This window comes from Schistocerca nitens, chromosome 2 (genome assembly GCF_023898315.1).
Source record: "Schistocerca nitens isolate TAMUIC-IGC-003100 chromosome 2, iqSchNite1.1, whole genome shotgun sequence".
NCBI lineage: Eukaryota > Metazoa > Arthropoda > Insecta > Orthoptera > Acrididae > Schistocerca > Schistocerca nitens.
The window spans coordinates 348,977,707-348,985,189 of record NC_064615.1 but is presented as its reverse complement, the minus strand read 5'-3'; the positions used below and the strand labels follow the sequence as shown (position 1 = coordinate 348,985,189).

Genomic DNA, 7,483 nt, shown 5'->3' with positions numbered 1-7,483 from the left:
AAAAACATAATTTTCTGATAGGTAGCAGCAGTGTCTCTAGCATAGATAAATTTGTTAGTTCATATACTGGCCACAAGATTCTTTGTTCTGGCTAGTTCGCAACAGTGAAAAATTATTGTTTCTTTTATTCCTCAACTTCTATCTCTGTAGCAACTATCAAAGAATACAGATTGTTGGTAGGTAATTTTTTTCATATTTCATACCTTTTATAACTTTATCAGCACTCATTTTAATTTTTTTATAAAGTAAAACGTACAAAGACATTGGTTTAAAAACTTATTAACTTAACAGGTAGAAGTGGTCTACTTTAATCCATTGTTTTTGTCATGCAATTTGGGCTCAAGTAACCTGAACCATATTTTCCACCAACAAATGTGATATTAGTATGAACTCAAGTTGCCCATTAAAATTTTTCATTTGCAAAACCTAACTACTGTTTGTAAAATGTAATTTATTCAAGGGATTTTCAGTAATTAGCAAATAGAAGACTAGGATTTTCTAATCAAATGCATGAAGCCCACAAACAAGGTCTGGAAACAACCAACATCGAAGGACATCATTTTGCTCTTCATATGAGAAGACATTACTGGAAACATGTAGTCTCTAAAACTTCTGAAGATAGTTCTTTTTACAGTCACTTTGAAGTGCAACATATCAGGCCCAATGGTTCATGTTTTCTGTGAGTGGGTAGTTGTCTGAAAAAAGATCTTCCCTTGTAAATGTAATTCAGTATCATTCATAAAATGTTATCTATCTTATTAAATGCTGTTCCGTACAAAAAGCTGCCTGCATTATGAAAAACTATGCTGCACTTTGTGTGTCATGAAATAAATGTAATTAACAACTCATCTAAATCTAGTTTATCGTCAATATGGCAGAAAATATGTAAGATAAGAAAATCATTGAGTCGCTTTTGCAACATAGTAGATCTTAAATAATATTTTAATGGACTTAATAATGAAGAACTTCGTTCATTAGAACAGGATGATAAAGGAACTGAAAGAAGCAATTAAATAAAGTGCACACACTCTTGCAATTAGTCCTCTTGTCCATTCATATTCTCTGACGATTCTGCAACTTCCCTCAACTTCTTTTACTTCTCATTTCGTCTCTTAAAAAGTTACAAAAATGTGTCTCTATTGCTTATGAATCTCTCTGCATCAAAATCATTTTTGTAAGATTTGACAATTTTGTTGATGCCTGTAGGATTCCCAAGAGTAAACTTTTCCAATGATTTAAAAAAAATTGTGGAATGATGGCCAAATCTACTCTTGAGTGATGTAATCAACTGGTTGAAAATTTCAGGATATGGTTTTCTGGAAAACCCAAGAGTATGATATATTCTTCATTACTTTGAAGTTTAGGTTTGTCAATATGGAGATCAGCAACACCTTGATAACCCACGCCAAATTTCCTCGGATTATAGTGTGTACATAATGACTCATCCTTGAAAATCACATTTGCAAATAAATAAATAAAATTAAAATATAAATGTCCACCCCCCCCCCCCCCAATACCCCACAGGACACCTGCATTTGCTATAAATTCTGCAAGGGTTTCTAATTAGGTCATCTAAATCTGTAGTCTGGAGGACATTCATTTTAGGTTAAATGTTCTAGGCAATAATTGATTGAGTCTTAAGAGGATTCAGGACACACATTGAAGCGCAAGAATTGATGCAGTAAACATAACACAAAATGATAACAAAAAGTTCTTGACAATGATAAAGAAGCTAGTAGAAATAAACAAAAACTTGAACACGTGAATGGATGCAGAAACTTTGTTAGTTGGGAAATTTGCATGAAGATCTTGGCATTTCCATTGAACCTCTAAGATAAATTAGGAAGAGCCACATTTCTGGCGATGGAAGTATAGATTCTGGCTTGTCACATGAAGACGAATTAACACGAAAAATGCATTCTCCAGTAGACTGAGAAATTGGTATTATTCGAGAAAGGTGTCGGCAGCTCCAGAATTTGGCCCAAAATATGCGCTCCCTAAGGCTATCAGTAATACAGGGTACTGATGACAGGGAATGCAACCTCGACCAGGTTTCTCAAGATACTGACAGAGGAGAGTATGTCAGTCTATGAGCTTTTGTAGCTATAACAGATTGTAAGAAAGAACTTACTGATACTGGCCCACTGGATTTATTATAGTTTATTTTGAGTCTCAATCTGTAAAAGGGTTACCTAATGCAGTTAAAATGCTGAGCCATAAGTAATGCTAGTTGTGAGACAAGCTTCTCTAAACTGAAACTGATTAAAAATTATGTAAGATCTACAATGTCCGTGTTGAGATTAAGAAATCAAAGTATTTTGGAAATCGAACAATAGATGGAAATTTACGCTCACATTTGCATTAGAGAGTCTGTGTTACGAAAAACGAGCAGAACAAAATTTTAATTTAAGAAAGACGTTTTGCTTAGAACTCATTTGAAACAGTGACAGAGTATCCCAGATTTTTTTTATTTCCAATTTTTTGCATGCTTTATACATTCAGTGTGAGGAAAATTAGCGATTTCATGAAATTTAAAACTTTTTGCTGATCCAGAATGTTTGGAATGATTATTGTATTTCAGGTTCATTTGTGAATATCGCTTACAAAGTGAAGTCTTACATTCTCATGTCACATGTTCTTTCTATTAGAATGAAGAAGGACAATACAGTGAATTTCATTTATCATTAGTTATTATTCAAGAAGACTTACATGGAAGACGCAATGCACCTGAAAAGTCGTTCTGCAGCAACGAGCTCTGCATGTCTCCCCTTCCGGGTCACGAAAGGTTAGCAGCATATTCATTTTGCTGTATAAGCTAGCAGCCAGGATTCTCTATTAGTGGCTGCAGTTATGTCGAGAGATGGGATTAAACATTAATACAATTAAAACAATGAAATTAATTGATTATATTCATTACAATTAAACACACTGTACATACCAATATCACAGTAGGTGCTGGAAAATTTTCCTCTTTCTTGAATACATAGTTCAACACGTTTACATTTATTTGTGAACACCTTTACCAATGTTTCATGTGTAATCAAATGCAGATAATCAGTTATTGTTGTTTTTGGATCATCTAGTGTCCTTGGGTTATTTTGATACATAAATGTTTTAGCTGCATCCCAGAGGGTCCAGAGACCTTTTGCAATTATTCTGTTTCCAACGGTTTCATCTAAAAGTCGGTGAAGTCGAGAGCTATGCCGGCGGTAGCATAGCTACTGGCAGGATCTCCCAAGCCGGACTGGTCCCGACAGAGGAGCCAGACAAAGTGTGCCCACAACATAGGGCAGGGAGGGCTCTAGAGGCGCAGTGAAGCCAGCTTCCCTAGAGGAGTAAACCTCATACAAATCCTGGTCCTCCAGGTTGGGGGTTGGGCATGGGGCTAATAACCCCATACTGTAAAAAAAAGAATATTACGGAAATTCAACAGAAGCCTCAGAAACTGGATGGAAAGCATGTATCATGACCCCGGCAAAGGAAACGGATAAAGGATCTAACAGTAGCATCATGGAATGTGAGGACAATGCTTCAGCCTGGAAAGATGAAAGAAATAGCCAATGAAATTTTAAAATTCAGATATGATATTGTAGGGCTACAGGAAATAAGATGGCAGGGGAATGGGCATATAGATAAACCTGAGTACTCATTGGTATATAGTGGACCAGAAGAAAGAACAGGCCAACTTGGAACAGGGTTTATAATAACTAGGGAAGTTAGGAAAAGCCTTCTAGGATTTGAACCCATAAATGAAAGGATGTGCAGACTCAGACTAAAAGGTAAATTTAGGAATATATCAATAGTTAATGCACATGCACCAACAGAGGAAAAAGAGGATATAATTAAAGAACAGTTCTACGAAGACTTGGAAAAAGTATACGGTGCAGTACCTAAATATGACCTGATGCTGGTAATAGGAGATTTTAATGCAAAAATAGGGAGGAATGAACATCTGTATGGAGTTTCTGGAAAATATTCACTACATGAAGAAAACAACGAGAATGGAGACTTACTATGCCAATTCGCAGCAAGGAATAATATGATTATTAAAAGTACCTGCTTTCCACATAAAGGATCCATCTGGATACTTGGAAGTCTGCAGCCAATGGAGTAGTCAATCAGATTGATCATATTTTAGTGATTGCACGCCACTCCACGTCAGTTACGGATGTACGGAGCTGCAGAGGACCAAACTGTGATTCAGACCACTTTCTGATAAAATCAGTCTTGAGAGAGAAACTGTCACTAACAAATGGCAACAGACTGGGAAAGATGATGAAATGGAATACAGAAAAACTGAACATCCCTGATGAAATAAAAAAATACCAAGTAACACTAAGCAGAAAATTGAGCAATGAAGAGACCACAGTAGGAGTAGATGAAAGGTGGAACAGGTTTGAAAAAGCCATTAAGGATGCTGCAGAGGAAATAATAGGCATAAGAAGGAACAGAAGAACCCAGGAGTGGTTTGATGAAGATTGCAGGTCAGCAATAGAGGAAAAGAACAGTGCAAGAACAAAAATGCTACAGGGAGAAACCAGAAATAATGTGGAACAATATAGAGAATTAAGGAGAAGAGCTAACAGACTGTGCAAGAGAAAGAAAAGAGAGTGGAATAAGAAGAAATTTCAAGAACTAGAAGAACTAAAGGAACAGAGTGAAATAAGAAAGTTCTATCATGCCATAAGCAAAATGAAGAATAGATTCCAGCCAAAAACAATGGCCTGTTCCAGTAAAGATAGAAAATGATAAGGGAGGAAGAACAGATAGTGGGAAGAAGGGCAGAATATTTCAAAGATACACTAAGCACCAGCCTAGAAGATGAAGAGACAGCTGCACAGGAGGGAAGAGTGGAGCTGGAAGTAGACAATGAAACCAATGAGGCAAGAAAACCAACACTACAAGAGGTCTCCCAGGCTGTGCACAAGTCAAAAAACAATCGAGCCCCTGGGGAAGACAGCATAATTGCTGAATTAATAAAAACTGGTGGGGAGGCTGTAATAAAGGAACTGCACACATTAATATCAGATATATGGGAAACAGAAACTATGCCAGATAATTGGAAAATTGGACTAATAGTCCCCATTTATAAGAAAGGGGACAGAACAGCATGTGAAAACTATAGAGGTGTAACACTCCTAAGTACAGCTTATAAGATCTTCACAAGTATATTAAATGAAAGGAAGGCATACTAGGGGAATATCAGTGTGGCTTTCGACAGGGCAGAGGAACAACTGATCAAATATTTGTGATAAGGCAAATGATGGAAAAGTTCTATGAATATGACATAGATCTGCATTTCTTATTCATTGATTTCAAACAAGCCTTTGAAAGCATAAATCGGCAAGAACTATACAGAGTACTGAAAGAAGTTGGTATATGTGCTAAAGTAATAAGACTAATCAGAATGACAATGACAGAGACAAGAGCAAAAGTAAAGGTCCTTAGCAGAACAAGTGAAAGCTTTGACTTTAATAAAGGTGTGAAGCAAGGGGATAGTCTCTCCACTGTCCTATTCAACATTGCCCTGCATAGTGCCGTAAATAAAATCAACAAAAGAGGCACCATATTTATGAAAACTAGCCAGATATGTGCATACGCTGATGACATTGCTATAGTAGGAAGAAATACCAATACACTCCTAGAAACATACCGGGCAATGGAAACAGAAGCCTTAAAAATTGGCCTCATAGTAAATGTAAACAAAACAAAATATATGGTAATGTCACAATCTGAGGCCAGCAGAACCCCTAAAAACCTAAACATCAATGGGAAATGCTTCAATGGAGTGTCCTCTTTTAACTACTTGGGAGCCCTAATAACAAATGATAACAGTATTGGAAAGGCTATAAGGGAAAGAATACAAGCAGGAAACAGAGCTTACTTTGCAAATACGCAGCTTTTCAAAAGTAGCCTTGTTACAAGAAAAACTAAATTGCTAATATATAATTCCCTAGTCCGCCCAGTTATCACATACGGCTCAGAGGTATCGACGTTGACAGAACACGATAAAAATGCTCTAAGAAGCATTGAGCGGAAAATACTACGCAAAATCTATGGGCCAATAAGGGAGGAAGAAGGCTGGAGAATACGCTACAATGCTGAATTACAGGATTTAATACAAGGCAGGGACATAGTAAAATTTGTTAACTCACAGCGAATACGATGGCTAGGACACTTGGAGAGAATGGCAGAGGATAGAATTCCAAAGAAAATGATGAAAGGTATGATCCATTCAGTTAGGCAAAAAGGGAGACCTAGAAGAAGATGGATCGATGAGGTAATAATGGATATCAGCAATATGGGAGTCTGGGGGTGGAAAAGAGCAGCAAATAACCGAGAAGTGTGGAGGATGATTGTTGAAGAAGCCAAGGCTCACCAAGGGCTGTAGAGCTACTGAAGAAGAGAAGATGTTCTTTCTATTAGAATGAAGAAGCACAATACAGTGAATTTCATTTATCATTAGTTATTATTCAAGAAGACTTACATGGAAGACGCAATGCACCTGAAAAGTCGCTCTGCAGCAACGAGCTCTGCATGTCTCCCCTTCCGGGTCACGAAAGGTTAGCAGCATATTCATTTTGCTATACAAGCTAGCAGCCAGGATTCTCTACTAGTGGCTGCAGTTATGTTGAGAGATGGGATTAAACATTAATACAATTAAAACAATGAAATTAATTGATTATATTCATTACAATTAAACACACTGTACATACCAATATCACAGTAGGTGCTGGAAAATTTTCCTCTTTCTTGAATACATAGTTCAACACGTTTACATTTATTTGTGAACACCTTTACCAATGTTTCATGTGTAATCAAATGCAGATAATCAGTTATTGTTGTTTTCGGATCATCTAGTGTCCTTGGGTTATTTTGATACATAAATGTTTTAGCTGCATCCCAGAGGGTCCAGAGACCTTTTCAATTATTCTGTTTCCAAAGGTTTCATCTAAAATTCATAGGGACTGGTGCAAAACAAAATTAGAGTGACGTTTCAGTATGCATTTTTGAGCCCATGTTTACTGGATATATATTTCTTGTTTTGGTCCATACTACCATTTCTGAACGTTGCCTGCCCTACAATCTTAGCAGCAGTATTAATACATATTTTGCATTGTCAGAGATATCATAATGATTTTTGCCAATAATTTTCGACTCTCTCGTTTCCATGGTCTTTTATCTGATAGTGATACATTTACCCTTCTCCATCAAGCCTGAAAGTTTGCATCATCATCACAGAATCGGCCAGTATATAGTTCCCTTTTTGTGACTCTCTGTGTTTTCAGTCTCAGTCACCTTAACTCGCAAATAGAGATAGCAATACTACCTGATGAAAATCACTGCTGTCTTGGCAAACATACGCTTTCATGCAGTGCACACATAAATCAATGCAGGAGAGTGGGTTGCAACAAAGTTGCAAGGTTTGCAAGCAGCAGTACGAATGAAGTACAGAACTGCTATAGAAACCTATTACCAATAA

General features: G+C 36.9%; 1 long non-coding RNA gene across 1 annotated transcript; it reads right to left on the bottom strand.

The window, feature by feature from the left end:
* Positions 1-635: 635 nt before the first annotated feature.
* LOC126234401 (uncharacterized) lies at positions 636-7,055 on the bottom strand. The gene is made up of 5 exons (XR_007544720.1): positions 6,717-7,055; positions 6,488-6,620; positions 2,939-3,399; positions 2,710-2,842; positions 636-695 (listed from the first exon to the last, which is right to left on the bottom strand). It is a non-coding gene; the product is annotated as an uncharacterized LOC126234401 (long non-coding RNA).
* Between the last annotated feature and the right edge of the window lie 428 nt (positions 7,056-7,483).